This window comes from Pinus tabuliformis, chromosome 8 (genome assembly GCF_031772625.1).
Source record: "Pinus tabuliformis cultivar Carrire ecotype Pingquan chromosome 8, CPIR1, whole genome shotgun sequence".
Taxonomy (NCBI): Eukaryota; Viridiplantae; Streptophyta; class Pinopsida; order Pinales; family Pinaceae; genus Pinus; species Pinus tabuliformis.
Genome location: NC_142294.1, coordinates 217,242,257 through 217,269,533, shown reverse-complemented (window position 1 = coordinate 217,269,533; position 27,277 = coordinate 217,242,257).

Genomic DNA, 27,277 nt, shown 5'->3' with positions numbered 1-27,277 from the left:
TTATATCAACATGGTATTTGTAAGAAATAGTTCTAGTCAGTCATTTAACCTGATGTTAGCCTCTCTCATAAAACAATAATAAATCCAAAATAAATAAATAAATTAAATATTCCAAGTTAGGAATTTGTGCCTAACTCTTGGGTTGTTCCTCTAAGATAGGAGTTAGTTTAGGTAACTCCTATATTGGTGTGTGTCTGGTGAGAAATTATCTCAACCAAAAGTGTCTAAGATAGCACGCACTATCTTGAGAACATTGTCTCTCATCTATTTATTTGTAACACTATATTCAATTATTTTTGTAATGAATGGAATGAAAATGTGAGAGAGAAGCATGAGGCTTCAGCGTTTTTTTACGCCATATTTCGTGTCTGGTTTATTATGTGTGGTTTATCTAATTTGTCTAAGTTAATCTCATTTTCAATACCTGACTCCATTTGCATCCATATGAGTTGTAATTTAGGTATTTATCTAGTAATAATAATAATAACGACTAACAACACGTTGCTCTTTCCCCGTCAAAAGTACGTTGCTCTTTCCCCGTCAAAGGTCCTGCTAATGTGAAATATTTATTGTTGTTTTTTTGGCATGGTTTTGGTTATCTTGATGGATTGAAGCATTATTCATGTATAGATAAAGTTTTATAATACCTTCCTTTTTCGTGGCACATTCAAGTGGTTATATAATTGTCTAATTTTCCAGTCCTCTTAGTTACATCTACTTTGGGATGCCATGTTATTTTTCTTTTATCATCCATCAAGAATCCACCTTGCAATATTCCCACATTTGGCCCGTTTTTCATTTGTAATACAGATAAACTTTCTTTTTTGTTTTTTATTAAAACGTGATTTACTACATGTAGCTAAACAAATCCTCTTTGATACCCTAAGTTTTGATCTTAGGTATTACAAGTTTTCTAATTATCTTCTAGATGAGTAATTTAAACCCCTTTGTGCTTTTCTCCTCTTTTAACAATTCATAATAGATTTTTAATTTTAATTTCTTTAGAGTGGTTGTTCCCATAAAATTATGCATCAAGGCACAATTTTGCAAATTAGAAAGAGGGCATTGCTACCAAAATCTAGTAATTATTATCTAGTTATTACTAACTTTTCAGAGTGATTCCAAATGTGACACCCTGTCTTTTAAAAAAAAAAAACTTATTTGTTATAAATAATAAAATATCACTGTACTTAATTTACTACCTTGTTACGCTAAATCATAACCATTCTCTCTGTGCTCACTATCTAATAGTGATAGAGTATGATTTATTAATTATTATGTGTTATTAATTAACGTTCCAAGTAATTGTTTGTTCCCTTAGGTGCCCAACATAACTTAAGTTGTATACTAGAGCCTATTTCAATGCGCTCATAACAATATTCTTCCCTTCTAAGGAACACAAAACAATTTACTACTAATCAGCTTTAATAGGCCATGATGTTAAACACTTCAGCTCAGATACCACTTGTAATATCCCTCTAGAAACATTACCTATTACATCCATCCCTCTTTGATTCATTTTTCTTAAGATAGGAACATATTAAAATACTAAGGCGGGATATATATATATATATATATCTATATATATATATATATATATATATATATATATATATATATATATATTTCATAGGCTGAATTATGCCAATTAACAAAATAACACATTTGCCAAAGTTATGAATTTAATTAACACACCGTCGTTACACTGCAAACCATGGCCCTTAGTGTTCTTACCTTACTTAGAGCTATGTTAATTGCGATCTGTGATGTGTTACAAACTATAGACAATTGGTTTTTTTATTTGAAATACAAGGTGGAGGCCAACTGGCATAACACTTCCCGCGGCCCCAGGTTCTCAAGTCTTCTGATATGCCATTTGGGACCTCTATGACGGTTGATCCTCGCCCCTCCTCATCTGACTCCGTATGGAGGATTACAATTAACCAACCGGTTTTGTCGCTTCTTCGGCTGGTCATTTGAAGGGTATGCTACTAGGAGGATTAGATTTGCAAAGTTTAGATAAAAATCAAACTTTGAATTAAATGAAGGAGTTGCAGCTCACAGGTGTGTACCACACTTGGAGACTGCACCCAAAAACAAAGAAGAGACTCTATCTTCGTTCACTCTACATCTCATCAAATGAATATTACAATATTAAATACATCACTAGAAATCAGGTACTTGTAAACAAACTCTTAAAATCTTGGAACAAATCCTAAACTAAGGAGATACGTTACAACTATGTAACCATTTCTCCATTAATACAAAATAATATTGATTATTTTTAACTCCCCCCTTAATGGAGAAAGGGTTATTTTGCACTCCTAACATCCCTCTAAATAATTCAAACTTTACTCGCCCTAGAGGCTTAGTAAAAATATCAGCTAAATTATCACAAGTGTTACAATACTCCACACATATTTCTTTTGACTATATCTTTTCTCGAACAAAATGAAACTGAGTGTCAATATGTTTAGTATTTTTATGGAAAACTGGATTGTATGCAAGCTTTATTGTGCTCTGGTTGTCAGTTTTGATGCTGGTTGCTTCTTTCTGTCCTTCACCTGCATCGCTGAGCAATCTCCTCAACCAGATAGCTTCGCATGTGGCTGCACACAATGCTTGGTACTCAGCTTCACATGATGATAGTGCTACAGTACTTTACTTTCTGCTACTCCACAAAATAACCCTGGATCCAATACTAAATGTGTAACCTGTGATGGATCTTCGATCATCCAGGTTACCTGCCTAATCAGAATCTGAATAACCTGCTAAAGTAACATCAGAAATGTCATTGTATAAAATACCATAATTACAAGTACCACTAAGGTACCTCAACACACATTTTGCTGCAATCCAGTGACTTTCAAGTGGTTTGGACATGAACTAGCTCAGCACACTAACAGAATATGCCTGGTCAGGTGTAGTTGTCATGAGATATATTAAACTTCCCACTAGATGTCTGTACAAAGTGGCATCCACCTGTTTTGTTCCATCGTCACTGCTTAACTTTAAATTCTGTTGCAATGGTGTTGCTGCTGTTTTGCACTGCTCCATTCTGAATCTTTCCAACAGGGTTCTGGCATACTTCCCTTGAGTAAGAAAAGTTTGACCAGATTCTTTCCATATGTCCAATCTAGGGCAATAATGAAGATCTCCAAGGTCTTTCATTTCAAATACTTGTGGCATTTGCTGCTTGATTTCTTTGATCAAATTATTTGCATTTCCTGTCATGATCATGTCATCCACATACAAAGAAATCAAAATAATCTGCCTCTGTCTATTTAACTTGGTATACAGGTTTGGATCATTGAGGCTCCTATGAAAGCCATGTTGTATAAAAAATGAATCAATTATCTCATACCATGACCTGGGTGCTTGTTTCAAACCATAAAGTGCCTTATGCAATTTACACACTAAATGCTCCTGCCCCTTTTTTCACAAAACCAGGAGGCTGTACTAAATAGATTTCTTCCTTTAATCCACCATTCAAAAATGCAGACTTAACATCTAGCTAGTGTAGCTTCCATTTATGTTTTGTTGCTAAAGAAATTAGCATTCTAATTGTATTTTATTTAGCTACAGGGGCAAAGGTGTCATCAAAATCTATTCCTTCTTGCTGTGAGTAACCCTTTGCTACCAGTCTAGCGTTGATTTTTTCTACACTCCCATCTGCATTTATCTTTGGTTTATACAACCACTTACATCCTATGGGGGTTTTTCCTTCAGGCAACTCAACTAAATCCCAAGTATGGTTTCTGTATATTGATTCAATTTCCTCATGCATTGCAGCCCACCATGCATCTGATTTACTTGCTTCTTCATAATTTGCAGGTTCTACAATGTTCAATATTTTAGACATTAAAGCATAGTCTCTCAATTTAGCAGGTAGTCTAGTCTTCCTACTTGATCTCCTAGGTAGAGGACTTACCTCAACTCTATCTGTTTCAGCGCTTTCCGGGCTTGCATCATCACTTATTATACTATCTTCTGCTTCTTCTTCCTGTTTTTGTTGCTGCTCCCGCTCTTCATCTTCTTTACTATTTACTTCTATTAACAATGGAATGTGGCTATCACTGTTAGAATCTTCCTTCCCATCTTCAGCATGTTCATGAAAAATAACATCTCTGCTTGCAAAAACTTTATGAGTCACAGGATTATATAACTTGTATGCCTTATACTCAGTGCCATATCCAACAAATATACATTTCAGAGCTTTGGGGTCTAACTTAGCTTTCGGTATATGAGCATAAGCTTTTGATCCAAATATTCTTAAATGACCAACTGCTGGTTTGAGTCCAAAAAATGCTTCAAAAGGGGTTTTGAAGACTACACATTTAGTAGGACTCCTAATCTTTAAATAAACAACAGTGTTAATAGCTTCTGCCCGAAGACGATTTGATAGACCCTTACCTTGAAGCATACTTCTGGCGCACTCCACAAGGGTTTTGTTCTTCCATTCTGCTACTCCATTCTGCTGTGGAGTGTGTGGCACTATGAATTGCTGCATAATCCTATGCTACTTGCAGAAGTTCATGAACTCTCCCAACTTGTATTCTCCCCCTTGGTCCGAGCGGACTCTATCTCCGTTCACTCTACATCTCATCATTTGAATATTACAATATTAAATACATCACTAGAAATCAGGTAGTTGTAAACAAACTCTTAAAATATAGGAACAAATCCTAAACTAAGGAGATACGTTACAACTATGTAACCATTTCTCCATTAATACAAAATAATATTGATTATTTTTAACTCCCCCCCTTAATGGAGAAAGGGTTATTTTTCACTCCTAACATCCCTCTAAATAATTCAAACTTTACTCGCCCTAGAGGCTTAGTAAAAATATCAGCTAAATTATCACAAGTGTTACAATACTCCACACATATTTCTTTTGACTGTATCTTTTCTCGAACAAAATGAAATTGAGTGTCAATATGTTTAGTATTTTTTATGGAAAATTGGATTGTATGCAAGCTTTATTGTGCTCTGATTGTCAGTTTTGATGCTGGTTGCTTCTTTCTGTCCTTCACCTGCATTGCCGAGCAATCTCCTCAACCAGATAGCTTCGCATGCGGCTGCACCCAATGCTTGGTACTCAGCTTCACATGATGATATTGCTACAGTACTTTGCTTTCTTCTACTCCACAAAATAACCCCGAATCCAATACTAAATGTGTAACCTGTGATGGACCTTCGATCATCCAGGTTACCTGCCTAATTAGAATTTGAATAACCTGCTAAAGTAACATCAGAAATGTCAGTGTATAAAATACCATAATTACAAGTACCACTAAGGTACCTCAACACACATTTTGCTGCAATCCAGTGACTTTCAAGTGGTTTGGACATGAACTGGCTTAGCACACTAACAGAATATGCCAGGTCAGGTCTAGTTGTCATGAGATATATCAAACTTCCCACTAGCTGTCTGTACAAAGTGCCATCCACCTGTTTTGTGCCATCGTCACTGCTTAACTTTAAATTTTGTTGCAATGGTGTTGCTATTGTTTTGCACTGCTCCATTCTGAATCTTTCCAACAGGGTTCTGGCATACTTCCCTTGAGTAAGAAAAGTTTGACTAGATTCTTTCCATACCTCCAATCCTAGGCAATAATGAAGATCTCCAAGGTCTTTCATTTCAAATACTTGTGGCATTTGCTGCTTGATTTCTTTGATCAAATTATTTGCATTTCCTGTTATGATAATGTCATCCACATACAAAGAAATCAAAATAATCTGCCTGTGTTTATTTAACTTGGTATACAGGTTTGGATCATTGAGGCTCCTATGAAAGCCATGCTGTATAAAAAATGAATCAATTTTCTCATACCATGACTTGGGTGCTTGTTTCAAATCATAAAGTGCCTTATGCAATTTACACACTAAATGCTCCTGCCCCTTTTTCACAAAACCAGGAGGCTGTACTAAATAGATTTCTTCCTTTAATCCACCATTCAGAAATGCAGACTTAACATCTAGCTAGTATAGCTTCCATTTATGTTTTGTTGCTAAAGAAATTAGCATTCTAATTGTATTTAATTTAGCTATAGGGGCAAAGGTGTCATCGAAATCTATTCCTTCTTGCTGTGAGTAACCCTTTGCTACCAGTCTAGCTTTGAATTTTTCTACACTCCCATCTGCATTTATCTTTGGTTTATACAACCACTTACATCCTATGGGGGTTTTTCCTTCAGGTAACTCAACTAAATCCCAAGTATGGTTTATGTATATTGATTCAATTTACTCATGCATTGCAGCCCTCCATGCATCTCATTTACTTGCTTCTTCATAATTTGCAGGTTCTACAATGTTCAATATTTTAGACATTAAAGCATAGTCTCAATTTAGTAGGTAGTCTAGTCTTCCTACTTGATCTCCAAGGTAGAGGACTTACCTCAACTCTATCTGTTTCAGCGCTTTTCGGGCTTGCATCATCACTTATTATACTATCTGCTGCTTCTTCTTCCTGCTTCTACTGATGCCCCTGCTCTTCATCTTCTTTACTGTTTACTTCTATTAACAGCGTAATGTGGCTATCACTGTTAGAATCTTCCTTTCCATCTTCAGCCTGTTCATGAAAAATAACATCTCTTCTTGCAAAAACTTTATGAGTCACAGGATTATATAACTTGTATGCCTTATACTCAGTGCCATATCCAACAAATATACATTTCAGAGCTTTGGGGTCTAACTTCTTCCTATAAGATTTCAGTATATGAGCATAAGATTTTGATCCAAATATTCTTAAATGACCAACTGCTGGTTTGAGTCCAAACAATGCTTCAAAAGGGGTTTTGAAGCCTACACATTTAGTAGGACTCCTATTCTTTAAATAAACAACAGTGTTAATAGCTTCTGCCCGAAGACCATTTGATAGACCCTTACCTTGAAGCATACTTCTGGCGCACTCCACAAGGGTTCTGTTCTTCCGTTCTGCTACTCCATTCTGCTGTGGAGTGTGTGGCACTGTGAATTGCTGCATAATCCCAAGCTGCTTGCAGAAGTTCATGAACTCTCCCAACTTGTATTCTCCCCCTTGGTCTGAGCAGAGAATCTTTATCCTTTTTCTTGTTTGGTTCTCTATCATAGATTTAAACTCTTTAAAGTATCGAAAGGCTTGACTCTTTTTACTTAGAAAGTACACCCATGAAAACCTAGTGCAATCATCTGTAAACAGCACAAAGTAATATGCACCTCCTAAGAACCTAGTTTGCATAGGTCCACAAATATCTTTATGCACTAGTTCTAGAATGTCTCTTTCCTTTCTGTTGACATGCAAAGGGAACTCTTCTCTATGCATTTTCCCTAATGCACATCCATCACATTTCAGCTTGGCATTGGGAAAAACAGGGAGTCCATCGACCATACCTTTCTTCTGAAGTAAGATGATGTCTTGCAAATTGAGATGTCCAAATCTCTTATGCCGGAGATTTTCGACTGTTGATCCAGCTGCAACCATTTCCTGTCGTGGCATACTCTTTGCATCCAATCTGTACAAATTCCCCACGCGTACTCCTGTTGCAACTGTTTCCATCTGGCTATCCTTAATGACATAATCATTCTTAAAGAATTGCACTTGCATGTCCTGGTCTGTAATCATTGAGACAGAGATCAAATTTTTCTTAATTACTGGAACATATAATACATTTTTAAGATGTTTAATGTCACCACAAGAGCTTCACAGAGATATCACCATATTCTTTGATCTCATACCCACTGTCATCTCCTAGATAAATTTTTGATCCACATGCAGTTTCTTCAAGAAATTCAAAACAGTCCTTCTTACCGGTCATATGTGAGGATGCGCCAGAGTCGTCATACCATATGTCGTCCTCATCTCCCTTTGATGCTGAAAGAGTACAATCGACTATGAATAGTCGAAGATCATGGCTGTGGTCCTCCTCTTCTTCAGCAAAACAGCCCTGGTGTTTCCTCTGTTTTCTTCTTCTTTCATCCGCCTGCCTCTTATAGCATTCTTTAATCTGATGACCAGGTTTTCCACAATAAAAACATTTCTTAACATAATTATTAGTCATACTTCTGAATGATCTCTTTTGAAAAGAGTTGACTCCTTTCTGCTGCTACTGCTGCGGTTGCTGGTGTTGGTGCTGGTGCTGCTTCCCTCTCTACTGTCGCCTTTTTGCCATCAGAGCCAGGTCATTGCTCTGAGTTTTTAAATTCTGTCGTCGCTCCTCCTCCTGGAGCAGAATCGTTGTTAGCTCATCAAATGAAGGGGATTTCTCCCTTGCTGACAACCCTGTGATGAACGTCTGGTATTCATCAGTCATTCTGTTCAATGTGAGTGTGACCAGATCTAAGTCAGATACCTTCTCCCCGATAGCTCCCAGTTTATCACTCAGGTCCTTAACTCTGGCCATGAATCCAACAACGGACTCATTCTCCTCCATCTTCAATGCAAACAACTTGCCTTTGAGTGCCAGAACACGATTTGTATTCTGTGTCTCGTACAAGTTCTTGATTGTTGTCCATATATCAACGGCTGACTTAGAATCTCTGATATGTGGGATAATATTGTCCTTAACGGACATCTTCAGTATAACTTTTGTTTTCGTTTCTCTTTTATCCCAATCTTGTTCTTGGGTTGCTGTTCCAGATCTCTGCTCATTTCCCTCAATGATCAACCATGCATTTACGCTCTCCAGCAAAGTTTGCATTTTGAATTTCCAGTTGGAGAAATTCGATCCATCGAGTTTTCCAGACTCGTGGAGATATGATTCTATACTGTTATTCATTTCTATCCAACTGAACACTTCAATCGGCCACCATCGAGCAAGTCCGATCTGCTGCCACCGAACAGAACATGGACTTCACTGTGCCACCACCAGGCAAAAACGATCTGCTACCATGGAATAGATCAACAAACAACTCCAACACGCCACCACCGGGCAAAGACGATTTGCTTCCACCGAAGAAATCAAGGAGCTGCATTGTGCCACCGCCGGGCAAATCCGATCTGCTGCCACCGAGCAGATCTCAGAGCTCTAATTCGCCACCACCGGGCAGGTTCGATCTGCTACCACCGAGCGGATCACGGAACCCCAATTCGCCACCACCGGGCAAATCAAATATGTTGCCACCGAGTAGAAATCTCCATGTGCCAGCACCGGGCAACTCTGATCTGGAACACTTATCAGCCTCAAACCCGCACCAATGGGCGCTCTATTAAAAAAAAAATCGCGTGCGTCTGTTCTGTTCTGTATTGGCACGACTGTCTGCAAAAAATCGGCGCCAACTGCTACTTCTTCTGAAAAAAATTGTGCTCCAACCCTTTCTTCGGCTCAGAGATGATCAGTCATCTGAGACCCTTCGCTCCAGGTGTTACTGCAGTTCCACCTGATCATACAGATACACTTACATGCTCTCCTACCACTACAGATATGTAATTTAATGATGCATCCCTAAAAAAATAAGACTATCTCTACCCTAAGCTCTGATACCAAGATAAAAATCAAACTTTGAATTAAATGGAGTTGCAACTCACAGGTGTGTACAGCACCTAGAGAGTGCACCCAAAAAAAAGAAGAGACTCTATCTCCGTTCACTCTACATCTCATCAAATGAATATTACAATATTAAATACATCACTAGAAGTCAGGTAGTTGTAAACAAACCCCTAAACTCTAGGAACAAATCCTAAACTAAGGAGATACGTTACAACTATGTAACCATTTCTCCGTTAATACAAAATAATATTGATTATTTTTAACTAGTTCTCGGTTGACTATGTTTCAGCTAGGTTCATGGTTTCTCCTCGTCCTCAGCAACCAACCTGTCACGACATTACCATTATTGTGCTTTGCTTTATAGTGGAAATGCAAGCATGCTCGGAGGAGTTTGGCAGCAAGGTATGATCTCGATATTTACTGTGTTTTGTTTTGAGAATTACCGACTTATGCATTTTTCTCGGCTAAAACATTTGTCTGCCTGGTATCTGCAGTAACTTCAACCGGTCTTCATCCTTCAACGTACAAAAGACCTTGAGAGGTAACTTGTCGAAATCCTTTGCCTCCTATCCCTTTAGCATTAGGTTTCCGTGACTGTTTCAAGAGTTGTATTATTTGGAAACTAATTATTTTTGCAGCCTAATTGCTGGCTTATAATTGGTTATAGTGTTGGCTCTTCACTCCAACATGTATAATTCTTATGCTCAACCTAGCATATCCCTCTCTAATGTGGGTTTTCACTCCAAGTGCATCCTACTATTCCCTGTCAAAGGTTGTAATAGGTTAGGATGTTGGTTCCAAGCATTACCCGAGGGTTGCAGAATTTAGGAGATAGATTTGTTCTAAGTGGTTTTATGAATTTGTAATATTGTCGATTTGATGAGGGTGTTTTGAACACTGATTCTTTCCGAACAATTATTGACATAGTCTCAACTAGAACTACTGTATAGATTTAGGTAACGATGTGAATGTTCAATTTCAACAATTCGAACATAATAGATAATAAATTTGTTTTTTTTTTTTTTTACAGTTAAGTTTGTCTTAAACATGAGTTTCTTGTTATCTTCGTTTTCTGCAGAGATTAAATTTATTTTTGCAAACATTATTCATATTACAAATTCCATGTTTTTCAGTAAATTTCTCAATTTGCATATGTGCAGGACTTCTACTCCCTAGAGGGCTTTTCTTATGTCATGCAAGGTGTAATTTTTCTTTGCTTAAACAATGATTTTAATTTTATAGTTCAACAATATTTTATATATATGTTATGTGATGGAAATTTCTGTTGATTTCAAACACAAAAGAAATTTGCACAGATAACAACGCTCTGGTTTTCTACACGATCTTTAATCATATAAAATAATAATAAAAACTGTTACAGAATTTGTCTTCCTCGACTCAGAGGGATTTACAACAGGAACGCTCCAGTTCCAGAAATTGATTTCATTATCTCAGAAAACTAAAAGTTCAACACTGCTGTGCGTTGCAGAGAAGAAAGAACTCTTCTTTCTAATACTCTCTACGCGTCTCTTCTCTTGCATTTTTTTTATATATTGAACAACATAAAAATATCTTTACAATACGTGTTGCTTTTCCATACTTTCGTGAAATAAAAAATAATAAAATTTAAAATTTCACCTACATTTACTAACCCTAGTAAATATCATTAATTATACGGCTGAAAATATCCTACTAGAATTTAATGCATGGCTTATCACAATATCACACCATCGCATCGCAAGAAGAGAAAGGATGTGCCACCGCTTCTATAACCTTTAAATCATGCGATTTGCGATATGCAATCAGATCGCATCGCGAAATCGAAATCTCATACAATCTAAAGGACGCGGTGAAGGTTGACAAGAAAGGAAGTGTGATATGCGATCGCATCGCAGAGAAAAAAATCTGCAGTTTGAAATTATAATTCCAACACTCCCCTTTAATTTTAACTGCTGGGTTTTTTCTGCATACCCAGGAATTTCCTGAAATGATCAAAGTTTTTCTTTGCCAATGGTTTTGTCAAGATGTCAGCTAACTATTCCTTTGTTCTGTAGTGCTGCAAAACAATCTCACCATTGTTAACCAATTCACGTATGAAGTGAAATTTGGTGTCTATGTGCTTTGTTCTTTTATGAAAAACAGAATTTTTAGACAATGCTATTGTTGAGCTATTGTCACAGTAAATGGTTGTGCCCTTTTCCTGTTCATGACACAAGTCTTTGAGAACTCTTCTCATCCACACTGCTTGGCATGCTGCTGCTCTTGTTACCACATACTCTGCCTCTGCTGTTGACAAAGCCACAACTGATTGCTTCTTGGAAACCCATGAGATGGCTCCCGATCCCATATGAAACACACATCGCGATGTGCTTTTCCTATCATCACCACTTCCAACCCAATCACTATCAGTGTATCCTGTCAACATGAAACTTTCAGAAGAGGAGTATAAAATACCAAACCCCTTCGTTCCATTCACATACCTTAGAATCCTCTTGGCTTCCTGCCAATGAGTCTCTTTCGGTCTTTCCATAAATCTGGAAATTAAACTCACAGCATGCATAATGTCCGGCCTAGTTGCAGTCAAGTACATAAGGCTACCAACTATGCTCTTGTATAGTTTTGGATCAAAATATTTGTTGTTGTCTTCTTTGGTTAATTTCAACCCCATTACAATTGGAGTCACAGCTGCCTTGTTGTTCTGCATGTTAAATCTCTTCAACACTGCTTCTACATATTTATCTTGAGAAATGAAAACACCATTTTCACTTTGGTCTACTTCAATTCCAAGAAAATATCTTAAGAAACCCAAGTCAGTCATTTCAAATTCACTCTTCATGACTGCTTTAAAATCAGCAATGAGAGACGCATCATTGCTAGTAAAAATTAAATCATCTACATATAAAACAACAATAAGTATCTTACCGTCATTATCCTTTATGTAGAGTGTGGGTTCACCATCACACTTATCAAACCCATTGTCAATCAGATAAGCATTTATTCTGCTGTACCATGCTCTTGGAGCTTGCTTCAACCCATAAAGAGCCTTCTTCAGTTTGTAGACTTTATGCTCTTGGCCTTCAACTTCATAGCCTGGAGGTTGTTCAACATAAACCTCTTCTTTTAACACCCCATTTAGGAATGCAGATTTAACATCCATCTGATAAATCTTCCATTTGTGTTGTGCTGCAATAGACAACACTGTTCTGACTGTTTCCATCCTTGCTACTGGTGCAAAGGTTTCATCATAGTCTTTGCCTTGTTGCTGCTTGTAGCCTTTCAAAACAAGTCTTGCTTTGTGCCTGTCAATCTTGCCTTCAGCATTGCTTTTGGTCTTATAGAACCACTTAACTCCAATGGCATCTTTGCCTTCAGGGAGGTCCACTAACTCCCATGTTTTACTCTTCTCAATTGCACCAATTTCTTCATTCATTGCTTCAATCCATTTATCTTCATTTACAGCATCTTCAAAATGAACTGGGTCATCAACATGACAATACAAAGCGAATAATGAATTCAGACCGGTATTGTTACTTACCTCTCCTTGTTCATAAATCTCATTCAGATCTTTGAATCTTGGTCTTCTTGGTGTGCTAGGAGTTCCATCTGAACTTGAGGGTGTTTCTGATCCTTGTGATGTGCTTGGAGAAGCACTTCCTTGACTTCTTAGGGCTGTTCGAATTCCAGATTGTGGTGTGGTTTGTTGTGCTTGCTGTGGTGGAGGAGGAGCCACCAAGGAAGGATTATTTGCTTATGTCCCTTCCTCTTCTTCTTTGTGAAACACAATTGTCTTCACATTCACTGTCTTCTCTAAGCTTCCATCCCAAGCTTCGTCTTCAATGAAATGCACATCTCTGCTTACTATCAATTTCTTGGTGGATGGATTATAGAGTTTGTATGCTTTTGACTCATCACAATAGCCAATAAAGACACACTTTTCCCCCTTACTATCAAGCTTCTTCCTTAGCTGATCCGGTACATGTGCATATGCCACACAACCGAATACTCTCATGTGAGTGATAGTTTGTTTTTGACCAGTCCATGCCTCTTCTGGTATTCTGTTCATGAGAGCTTTAGTTGGGCATCTATTCAAGATGTAAACTGCGCAAGTGACAGCTTCTGCCCAATACTCATGCGGCAAGTGTTTTGCCTTCAGCATACTTCTGACCATGTCAAGAATGGTCATATTCTTTCTTTCAGCAACTCCGTTTTGCTGAGGTGTATACCTTGTGGTGAACTGCTTTTGTATGCCATTCTCTCTGCAAAAACGCAGAAAGTATTGGGAGATGTACTCTCCTCCTCTATCTGTTCTGAGCACTTTTATATAATGCCCACACTGCTTCTCAACAAGAGTTTTGAAGTGGCAGAATTTCTCAAACACTTCACTCTTCTGTTTCAGCATATACACCCATGTTTTTCTGGTGTAATCATCAATAAAAGTTAAAACATATTTATTTCCAGCAAATGATGGTATTTGCATCGGTCCACACACATCAGAGTGAACAATTTCCAAGGGTGCTTTTACCCTTATACTCTTTCCTGTTGGAAAGCTTTCTTTGTGTTGCTTTCCCAAGATGCAGCCTTCACAAAGGCTGTCCGGTTTCTCAATCAACGACAATCCGTTTACCATTCCCTTTCTGTGCAACAGATTCAAGCCTCCGAAATTGAGATGTCCAAATCTCAAATGCCACAACCAATTCTCATCTTTCACTTGTTCCTGAAAGACTTCGTGTTACAGCCGCAATAGTTCTTCCTTCCTTCAAATCTGCCCTGATTTTGAGAGGAAACATTCTATTGCTGGTCATTTGCACCTGTGCAATGATTTTCTTACTTGGAGATATATCTCTGATTATACACAAATCATCTTTGAAGAACACATTGTAACCTTTGTTAATGAGCTGTCCAATGCTCAAAAGATTACATTTCAGACCAAGTACATAGTATACATCTGGCACAATCATCTGTTCTCCATTTTTTGCTCGGATATTGACTCTGCCCTTACCCTTGATAGATATTGTATCATCAGTCCCTGTTGTTACCTCAGATTTCACATTTTCATCCAGATTGGCAAACATTGCAATATTTCCAGTCATGTGATTACTACAACCTGAGTCTAAGAACCAAAAATCTTCTTGTTTGTCTTGTGCTATGTTACATGTTAACAGCACGTTCTTTGGGTTCTTATCTTCTTCATTTGCAAAATTAGCATTCTGCCTATTATTCATGTCACTTTGTTTTTTCCTACATTCATTGGCATAGTGCCCATATTTCTTACAATAATGACATTGGACTTGGGATTTGTCATACCTTTGTCCATGAGCTTGCTGTTTGCTTGAACCTTCATCTTGGTTCTGATTGCAGCTCCTTCCGCTTGTGCTTGCAGGATAATTTCTTCCTCTGTTTTGGCTTCTTCCACGACCTCTGTTATTTGCTTTGCCTCGACCTCTTCCTTGGCCAAAAGACATCTGAGTCTTGAATGCTTGCTCAAAAGAGGAATATGTTCCTCTACTCAGTCTGTGTTCATGAGACAAAAGAGAAGCACTCAACTCATCTACCGTGAACTGTGAGAGATCTTTTGTTTCTTGTATTGCTACCACAATAGATTCAAGCCTTGAGGGTAAAATTCTCAAGATTTTCTCTACAATCCTTCTTTCTTCAAGAATCTCACCATGAGATCTTATCTGGGCTATCAAGCCAATAACCTGAGTGAAGAATGAATCTATTGTATCAGATTCCTTCATGCTGAGATTTTCAAAGTCTCTCCTCAACATCTGCAACTTTGCAGTCTTCACCTTCTCCATGCCTTGATAGGCAGTTTTGAGAATATCCCATGCCTCTTTGGATTTTGTTGCTGCTGCAATCCGCAGAAAAACACTTTCATGCACTGATTGGAAGAGGAAAAAGAGGGTTTTGGCATCCTTCTTCTTGTCACTCTTCAACTGGTCTCTTTCTGCTACTGTCAAAGCAGCGAACACTGTTGCATCTGCAGGTTCAGCATAGCCAGTTTCAACCAGCTCCCATATTCCTTGAGAAGCAAACAATGATTTCATTGTTATGGACCAATAACTCTAATTTTTCCCATTAAACTACGGCAGTTGGGAATTTGTCAAACCTGTTCCAGCATGTGCCATCTTAACTTGTATTGATAAAGAAGAGATACTGACTGTATAAAGAAAACAAGCAAAAAACTTTCTCTGCTGAAAAAGAAAAAAAAATCTGCTCAACAAACTTCTTACAGCTACTACAGTGAAAAACAATCTCTGTTTTTGACTCACTGAGTGCCTAGACCAGCTCCGATACCCTGATGGAAATTTCTGTTGATTTCAAACACAAAAGAAATTTGCATAGAGAACAACGCTCTGGTTTTCTACAGGATCTTAATCATATAAAATAATAATAAAAAATGTTACAGAATTTGTCTTCCATTGATTTCACTATCTCAGAAAACTAAAAGTTCAGCACTGCTGTGCGTTGCAGAGAAGAAATAACTCTTCTTTCTAATACTCTCTACGAGTCTCTGCTCTTGCATTTTTTTTATATATTGAACAACACAAAAATATCTTTACAATACGTGTTGCTTTTCCATACTTCCGTGAAATAAAAAATAATAAAATTTAAAATTTCACCTACATTTACCAACCCTAGTAAATATCATTAATTACACGGCTCAAAATATCCTACTAGAATTTAATGCATGGCTTATCACAATATCACACCATCGCATCGCAAGAAGAGAAAGGATGTGCCACCGCTTCCATAACCTTTAAATCATGCGATTTGCGATATGCCATCAGATCGCATCGCGAAATCGCAATCGCATACAATTTAAAAGACGCGATGAAGGTTGACAAGAAAGGAATTGTGATATGCGATCTGGGATCGCATCGGAGAGAAAAAATCTGCAGTTTGAAATTATAATTCCAACATTATGCAGACTTCACATTATGACATCACAATATGGTTTTCTGCGTTTCCCTTGCTAGACCCTTTTTCCAGGTATTTCTCTTAGCTTGAATTCGGTATAGGGGCGGTATAAAATTCTGTTTACTCTTAACCCGCGTAGGGTTTTCAAAGAGGCTCATTTCTTCTTCATAATTTCTTTGACGGCCATCTTAAAGAACCGTTCCTCATGCTGTCAGTAACTGACTAGCCGCAGGGAAACAAATTTGGACTGGTGCTGTTTTGCTTAGACTCAGGGTTGAGCATTTGGTAATTATGCTCCACTCAGCTTGGTTCAGATGCACTCTGACCGCGTCGGTTTTTATTCAATTTTTTTCTTAAACATATTCGGGTGAACAATTCCCCTTCAGAGATTACAGGGTTGAGTTTATAATATGCTTACTCTAGTCATTAATAGAATCAAAGAAATGTTATGAGATTGTCCTGTAAACCCATACAGGTCTGCGCCATCACTCGGGCTTCTTTACATTGCACAGTTATTTAACTGTCCTCCAATATTTCTTTGGGTTGTGTATAGTCCTTATTCAGATTTACATTAGAAAATCATATAACTAGATTATTGTTTTGTAGTTTATTTCCATAAAGTACGTAGGTACAAATCATAATTAATTCCTCAAAATCATTATTTCAATCTGCAATTTATCCCAACAATAAACAATTGTTTAGCACAATAGACATTTATTTATCAACGAGTTGGGACCCTCATGGTCTGACTCCACCGATTACTCATTTTCTTTTTACATAGAAAAGCAATTACGGCTTTGTACTACGTACCATGTTATTTACAGAAATAATTTCTGCTACTATAATTACAGGAAGGATTTTCCATTTCGTTCATTATTTAACTAGGCAACATTATGATTATAAATACATTCATTCAAGTATAAATAAAATTTCTGGCGAAATATAAAGAAAATCTTAACTGTTTTGGTTTAGGCTGTCACGAGAATCCATAAGGAGCAATAACACTTCTCCGAGCTAATTTGAACGATATCTTTACCACTTCGAAAATGGTATTTTTGCCCCTTCTTGAATGATATCTTTACCACTTCTTCCCATGCTAATTTCGAAGTGCTAATTTCCACTTCGAAAACAATTTTCAGACAAAAACCTTTACAATGTCACCCAGCACAACAGTCTTGGGCATTCAGCCTGAGCACATAGGCTTCAACTACAGTACATAGGCTTCAAATGAAGTTCGACTGACCAACCACTCTTCCTCCTCTCTTCCCTTCTTACCCCAAACTGAGATTAGGTATCTTTGGGGATGGGAGTGGAGTAACTTTCTCAGCTGAATGGTAAGTGGGACTTTCACCTAGTTTATTTTCTTATAAATTCTGTGGCTATCTACAATCAATTTTGAAATAAAATTAAAATAAATTTCAAATATTAATTTTTTACTATTCATTGAATTACTACTGTGAAAGTAAATTAACTATTAGGGATTATAAATTTTGTGGTTATTCACAATCAATTTTGAATTAAAATTAAAATAAATTTCAAATATTAATTTTCTACCATTCACTGAATTACTACCGTGAAAATAAATTATCTACTAGGAATGTTACAATATGATTTTAAAACCAGCATAGATCCATTTTAAATATGGTGGATTTAACATGAGCAGAAAAAATTCCAATTTCTTCGTGTATAGAATAAACCTCTTGCCCAACTAGAAAACAACCAATAAAATTTATACCTTTGGTTATGTTTAACTCAAAAAAAAAAAATATAAACTGTGACAATAACTATTTTATCCCTTTGCTTATGTTTAACTCATTAGAAAAAAATAGAAACTGTGGTAACAACGTTTAACTCATTAGACAAAAATAGAAAGTGTGATAACAACAAAATATAGTTGTAGCCCTTAATTATTCGATTTATGTAAAAAATATTCAATGATAGAAACATAATTTTAGCTTCTTGCCGATGTGTCTACTTAGAGAGTGCCGAAGAAATACTCGGAAGATGTGTCATTGATGGTTGTTCAAGTCCACTATAGATGTGATTAGTGATTAAAAATTTCATGGTCCTTAATTTTTACATTATTTGTAACGTTATGTTTTTTTTTTAATAAATGGTTTTAATATCGGTATAAAAAATGAAATAAGTAGCTGCTATCTTTGGACCAACTAGCCACTCATATGTAGTTTCTTTTTCCGTTTATGACAAATGGTTAGTTCTACCAATTTCATCTCATTCATTTTTATTGGGGAGTTTTTTAATTAATGGCCATTTTTATAAGATGATTGAAAATTATTTTTGAGAAATATTTGGATATTAAAATCATTAGATTACATTAATGAGAATTTTTGTTATATAAAAATAAAAAATAAAATAATAAGAGGTAAATTTTTTTATATTAAATTTTAAATGATTAATTTTTTTGGTATTAAATTGAATTTGAATTAGAACTTGGTAACTATGGTTTTTAAGATAAACAACATATTATATTTTAACAAATTTATTGATTAAATAATAATTTTCTTTTTTAATTTTTAATTTTAGTTATTTAAAAAAAAACTTTTTACTTTTTGTATATTAAATTTAACTATTGATTATATATTAACTATTGTTTCTATTTTTAAACCATTTGAAACAATAAAACACAAAATGAAATCTATTAACCAGAACATTGACCAACATCAACTAAAATGAGTCTATAAAATTAATTGTTTCTCTACAAAAGTTTATGTCAGTGAAATTTTGTTTGGAAGATATCAATATCATTGCCAAGGAAGATCACTACATCAAAAGAAGATTCAGAGAAACACTTGAGATATAGTAAGGGCTACTATATGTCTTCTTCCCCATCACAACAATGAGATTTAAATTTTCAATCTTTTGAGTTTCAACGATTTAACATTTACTAGATTAACCGATTGAAATGCCTCGAACACTAAATTTTATATATTATTTAAACTACAATATCACTATATTAATATTATGTTTAAACTATTTTTTAATATTAATATATTAGATTATCTGTTAGTTTGTTTTTGACCAAATTTATTTTTTGTCGTTTATCTATAGTTTAACATTAGGAAATCAATTTTTATTATTTTTAAAATTTATTTATTTGTAAATTGATTAGTTGAGGTCTTATTATGAGTTTTTTTAGTAACTTCTTAATTTAATAGTTGCTAATTATTTTTCTAGTTTTATTTCCCTTTTATTTAATTTTATGATTTTTTTTTTATTTAACATTTTGATTTTTTTGAAGTAAAAAGAAATAAGAAAGCCTTATGATTTAAAAAAAAATGGTGAAAAAACTTATAAATAAAATCAATATTAACCCTCTTTTTATAAATGATTTGTGATCTAATAAATTTTATTAGAAAATTGTTAATTTTTAATTTTATGTTAAAACATAATATATAAAATCTATAATCAATATAAAATAAAACAATCCATTCAAAGATGAATGTGAAATTTTAATATTACAATCTGGACTTTCATATAAATGAGATTAAATAATTTTTCTTTCCTTCTAATTGTCACTGTTTTTTTTCGTTTTGAGTTACTGTTTCTTTCTTTTTTTGGTTTTATAATAGAAATATTAGGCTAAGTGGAAGTGGAAAAGGACTCCAGTTGGTCAGAAGATTATGGATGTAGCTCCCCTAGATAAGATCATTGCTAATATTTCGATAGGTTAATATAATTTTAATGAATTACCTAAAAACATATGCAACCTCCAAATCACCATTCTTATTGGGAAAATTGAAGGGTTTGGTGAAAGGTGAAAGTTACAAACAGAGAGGGGAAGAACAACAGAGTGGTAATATTTGGTGAAAAACAGAATGGTAGTGTTTGGTGTTTTATGGTTGTTGCATTGGATGCACATAGGCCATTGACATCTACGACAGTGTTATTCAATCTCCATTATTCAGATTTTTAGATCTTTCAATGACTAAATGTTTTATTTATTTATATTTTCTGGGTTTGTTTTGATTTTGTGGTATGTCGACTTGGAATCCCTCAATTCTAAACATAGTCTTTTGATATCCTGGCTATGTTTGTTTGTATGTGCAGCCATTGTCAAACATATTGAAAGCCTATTGAAGTAGCAGATCCTCATTGAACTACTATGCTAAATCACTAAATCAAAACCAAAGATAATTTTAAAGGAAAGTTTTGTTATTTGGAATGCAAATTGGTTTTAGAGCATATCCTCATTGAACTGCTCTGCTAAATCACTAAATCAAAACCAAAGATAATTTTAAAGGAAATTTTTGTTATTTGGAATGCAAATTGGTTTTAGACAACTTAAACCTTTGAAGTTCACAACGAATAACGGGTTTGTAAATTTTTTGAAAGTTTATATATTTACCTAATGTTATAAACTTTTTTCATCCAATTGAAGTAATTACACATATTCTATTCAGATGCCTTATTAAATTCAAATATATTTTATTTATCTGAGCTCAATTACATTCAAATATATTTTATTTATCTTAGCCCAATTACATTTGATTATCTTATTACATTATATTTTGTTTATAGTTTACAGTGTAATAATTTTTTGTTCAAGTTTGAATATGTGAAGATTGTATCTGAAGATTTTTATTAATTTTAAATTTAATAATAAAATATTAAAATATTTTATAAATTTATAAAGAATTTTTCAAAAGAAATCACATTGAAGATTTTAGTCAACCCGTCAGGAACCAAGGAGTGTGGTTCATCTTCAGGACATGATGAAGAAATAGATCTATGGAGAAGGTTAAATAGGGAGAGAGGTCAACCTAATAGCTAGAAAATAACAACTATATTTGACTAGAGGAGGGAAAGGGTAATGTTTAATAATATTTAGATAAATTTTATTAATTTATTGATTGTTTATTTCATATATATATATATATATAAATTTAATAATAACTATATTTGATAAGGGTTTTGATGATATTTGACTCTTTAATTTTATTTATCCCTATAACAAAAGATTAAAAAATATAATAATCAAATATTAAAAATAATAACTAATCATATTTTTATTGTATTATATTAAATTAAAATATAATATACTAATAAATAATATTTATATTATATATATAAATATTTAAATATTATATAGTAACTTATGATGATGATGGTGGTGGTGGTGGTTAACATCCGTTTAGACCAAACTTTGGTCTATCGGACCTAAAGAAACAAATTATTTAGTTTGATTAAAATTTTATTCCTATGCTCAAAAAGCTTGGAGAGAAGCTCGCTATAATTTTGACATTATCAAAGGCTAGGAAGGTTAGTATTGCGACAGAGATTATGAAACTGAGATCTAATGTGGTTGTATAGAGGTTATGAAACTAAGATCTAATGTGGTTGTATGCCGGGCACTCAAAGAGGAAGTAATTTTCATCCTTGATGTTCCTATTCTCACATAGATGGCAGATTCTTTCCATCCATGGTGTTTTAGGAACTGCCCAACGACTTGTTTCACTATGGAGCTCATGAGAATTCATTCTAATCTTTGCTATATTAATTTTTCTTCTTTGAGCTAGTTAAAATAGAGAGATACTTTTGATCTTCTAGGGTGGGGTTGATGACCTTCTTATAATAACTTAAGTTTCTTTTAGCCACTAAATCTTTCTAACACCACATTTTTTCTTTGAATTTAGAAGTAACAATATTTTTAATGTTATTAATGTTTTGCAATGCATCATTTTCGTTGATCTCCCAATAGTTTAACCAGGCCCTCATGTCTTTATACCGCCCTTGTTTGAGCCTTAGGTGGTTTTGGCTGGAATTTAAAGCTAGCTTAGGAAGTCTATGATCTCCTCCGTTATTGAGTTTGTGCTTGTACAATAGAAGCCTAATCATAGCTGGGCTCTCAATAGGGGAAAGACCTACTTCTATAAGGAGAATAAGGTAGGGTGTATTACTTTTAATTTTCAGTTTATACGTTATAAAACACTTCTGGATTTGCTCAATCTTTCTCCAGGATTCTCTAGAGATGTTGCAACCCCAAACCTCACATCCATATAAGATAATAGGAGTGAATAAAGTTTTAAAGAGGAACTTCTTTTTATCCCCCATTACGAGGTTTGTCGTTTTACAATTATTTTCAAGACGAAAATAAGCTTTCCACCCCCCATTAATCCTTTTCTCAATGTTATAGTTCCAGTTGAGCTTGTGATGAATATAAATTCCTAGGTACTTATAAGAATACACTTCCTCCAAGTTATTATTGTCATACATAAAATTAGCGTAAGTGTCCTTCTTGGATTTGATAATCATAACTTTTGTTTTGTCAGTGTTAACAGTCATACCCATGGTAGAGCAGAAATTCTTAAGAAGCCTGAGTTTGATAAGATCAGATGGGCACCTTGTGAGAAGAACAATATCATCGGCATAGAGAAGAAGGATGCCGACTATCCTTGCTAAGATCATGCTAGCACATCCTACTTCCTCTAAATAGCCTTCGAGCTTGTCGATGTAAATGCCAAATAGGGTAGGGGAGAGGGGGAAACCTTGTTTAACTCCGATATTACACTTAATATCTCTCGACCACCCCTCATTGCTCTTTAGCTTGGCAATTACATTCTTGTATAACCTTATAGTGGCAACTCTCAACTCGAAAGGAACCTTTATCTCTTCTAATCTATTCCAAAGGTTGTTTCTAGGAACCGTATCAAAAGCCTTTCTAAAGTCCACAAAGCAACAATAGAGATTGGATTTATCATTACGACTTTTCTCCACAATGATCCTAAGCATAATGAGGTGGTATGTTATTGAGTGATGCCTTCTAAAACCTGCTTGGCCTTTAGCCCGCTTACCTTCACTTTCAAGCTATATGCTTAGCTTATTTTCCAAAATACTACCATATAACTTGGCTAAGAGAGGGCTGATCATAATTGTCCAATACTTAGAGGGGTTATTTGTATCCCCACTTTTAAAAATAGGGATAATGAGGCTCTCAGTCCAAGGTTTAGGGAACCCTTGCTTGACTACTTGATTGAAAAGCTTGTGGATGTGGGGGATGAGGACATGACCTCGAATTTTTAAGATTTCCACCTAGTAACCTTAAATGTCCTTAGATTTCCCATTAGCCAGGTGATTAAGCCCAAACTCAATGTCTTCTAAAGAGAAGACTTATTTCATTGTGAGCAGGTTTTCCAAGTTATCCATGGCATTTGGAGATTCATAAATTTTTTTAAGATAGGAATTCCAATTGTGTGAAGCAATTTTATTATTATCTTTAGTTTTCCTAGTTAGGATCTACCTCCAAAATTTCTTAGGAGCTACCTTAGAGAGGTGTCAGAGATTCTCTTGTCTTTGACGAATGTACTGCCTCTTTCTCCTTTTAATTACGACTTTGTATATTTTTATCTTGTCCATTTTAAGAGATTCATCAACAACTTCCTTAATTTCTCTCGTCGCAATTTTTCAATCTTTGTCATACCATGGGTTAGTTCTGCTATTTCTTTTATTATTTGGAAATTCAATTGAGAACTTGTTAATAGAATATGAGAGGGTTGCAGTAAAATTATGATAGAGGTCTTCTATGTTGTCTATACTAGATAAATGAAGCAAATTAGTTTTTAATTCATTTAGAAAGAGATCATTTTTATTTCTATCAAATATTAATTTCTTTTGGATATAAGGATTATTTTCTATTGGATCTCTATGCATGACAAATTGAGAGTTATAAGTAAAGGCCTATGATCAGAGTTAGGCTGATGGTCATTTAAGATGTCAAAATTTATTATTTCATTGTATAATCGGTGATCGGAAATAACATAGTCTACCACGCTGCTACCAAGTCCATGGATGCAGGTCATCTTGTTGGAATTGGGCCACTTCTTTAGACCATTGCAAATTATGAGATCCTGAGCACTACAGAGCTTGACTAGCTCTGACCCAAACAAATTTTCCCCGAGGTCTTCAGAGTTCCTTTTGTACCTACTAGCCAAAGTAGGGTCTTCGTCTAACCAAAGAGGATTAGGGTTGGAATGATTTCGTAGAATAGTAGCTTGGTTGCTTGAAGTTCGAGCATTAAAGTCACCTACTAAAAGGATATTACCTTCATTCCTTAAGCTAGAAATATCATTCTCTAAACCATTGTAAGGGCTATCTTTATCTAGATTCTTCTTCTTATAGAAGTTAGAATTGATGGGGGGAAAGTAACATATTGCTATGTAGGTCTTTTTATTATTAATGTCACTAATCTCTATCCAACTATATTGGTTGTGACAGTCGTTTTTATAAATCCTAGCATGGGGGGAGATGTTCTTCTTAATGTAACAAGCTATGCCCCCAATGCGTCTAGTGGAGGATCGCTTGTTCCACGTAGACCATAACATAAAGCCATCTATGTTAGGGACCTTAGATTCTTCATGCTCCCAAGTTTCAATAAGCAAAGCAATATCAACATCATTTGAGATCCAACTTAGCTTGGGGCCTTTGATCCATTGGAAACCTCGACAGTTCCAAGAAAGGATCCGGAGCATGTTGAATTGCTATTTATTACTATCTTTTTGGTTTCTATCTCGAATAAAGGCTTTTCTATTTCTGATTATTGCCTATTTTCCTTTCTTTCTAGCTTATTTTACCATTTGAACCTCATTTCTTAATTCTTCTTGATATTTTGGAATGAGATCTTCATTTATAAATATTCCTATTCCTTTTAGACTTGAGGTTTTACTAAGTATGTTGTACTTATGATCAGTAGAGCTCACCTTTATTCAGATTAGTCTTCCTTTATTCGCGGTTAATTTCCCCAACCTTGTTGCTTCTATGAGACAAGTTGTTTCAAATTGTAATATATTATGTAATTATGTCTGGGCTATGGCTAAAGTATATTCATATACTTCCTCTTTTAAACTGAAGATTATAAGGTTCAAAGACCTTTTGTTACACTCGTGGTCTAATTCTATTAATTTTTTCATTTCATCTTTAATTGGTTTGATATCTAATTTATCTACCAAATTATTTAGGGTGAAGTGGCTATTAACTTTTTCTTCTAGTTCCTTAATCATGTCTTTCATTTTAAGACTCTCTAGAGTATCAACATCTCCTTGCTGGGATGTTTGGTTAGTATCTTGTTTTTGTTTTTCTATAACCTGCAGCCTAGTCTCCATTGCTTCCATTTTATTCTCCAATAGTTCTATTTTTTTTTTTTTTCTTTTTTTTTATCATGTCTTCAATAGATGCAAATTTATTTTTCAGCATGGCTTCTAACTCTGTTTGTAGCTTGGCTTCTCTTTCTTCTCTACGTTTTTCTAAAGAATCTATATACTCAGAAAGGCCTTGTAGAGTAACTGTGCTAGGTCTTCCTTTGGTAATCTTTGATAGCTTTGGTGAAATATTCATGCTTGAAAATATATGAGCAAATATGTATTAGAAAAAGAAAAATATAAGGAATGTGTGCACTTGATATCAGCAAACCTGACTGCAGATCACCTGTGCCCACCATAGCCTGCAGACCTGACTGGATCAAGAGAAATATTCTTGAGAACAATGGTCGTTGCAATTTCAAAATGTATACCAAGTAATTATGATCTACGAGCCTCAGAATATTCTTTGCCTTTGTCAAACTCGTTAGGGGTTAGGGATTGCTTCAACTATTTGGAGTTAGGGTTTGCCTGCACTGTTGTAACATTTGCTTCTGCACCTGTTCTCTAGCTGCCCCTCTCAAGCTCGCAAAATCGAACTTGTGCGGCGAGGTTAAATCGAACTCACAAAATTCAAATCCTCAGCACAAACTACCAAGCCCAACTGCACTTCGCCTGAGTCCACACCCTTCGTGGATGTGATCGTGCTTGTACTGCGATCTTCCTCACTACCCACTTACGGGGCCTTCCATTTCCCCTCGCTTCTACATGTGTACTCACATACCCTTCTCACCACGGCAAAGCCACAGAGAAGCTGCAGAAACCACAAAGGAATATTAGAAGCCGCATAAAATTTGAATGGAATTCGTTGAAAATATTAGAAGTCCCAAAAAATATGGAAGGATAGCGTAGCGGAGTATATGAAAGGAAGTCATAGAAAGTATTAGAAGCCACAAAAAATGTGGAAAGGAAGCCATAAAAGTATATGAAAGGAAGCCACAAAAAATATTAGAAGCTGCGAAGTCACGACCTAGAAGGGAATTCGGGAGGTACTCGAAATGTTCAAAAATTACCTTTTACTTTATATATATATATATATATATATATATATATATATATATATATATATATATATATAAAGAATCAAATATAATTATTTATATCAATTTATATATAAAAATTAAATACTAAGGTTTTAGTAATATTTGATTCTTTTTATTTTATTTATACATAAAGATATAATCAAAGATTAAAAACTAATAATAAAGATTAAATTAATAATATTTACATTATATTATATAACTAAAGATAAAAAAACTAATAAAAAAGAGATTCTAATATATATATATATATATATATATATATATATATATATATATATATATATATATATTAAGCTGTGGTTCATGGTCACTAAGTGGCTGCTACATCCACGGTAAATATTAGGGTGGTTCCACTCGAAGGGATCTGCCCGTCGGCCAATCTTAACAGGCCTAACCCTGAGGGCGTCGAGGAGATTTGACCCCGTGACCTTCCAATTGGGAAAGTGCTTAGCAACGGGAACTCGACCATTTGAGCTATCCCTTGGGGCTTAAAAAAGAGATTCTAATATTACTAAACACTAGTATAAATAATAATAATGCTAATATTTATATTATTAATAATAAAAGTATGGAACATAATAATAATAATCCAAAAAAAAACCAAGGGGTTTGGACAAAAACATAGAAAATTAAGAAGAAATGAGGAATCTTAGCGATAACCCTAGCCTCCTCAATGAATATATGATGCTTGGTG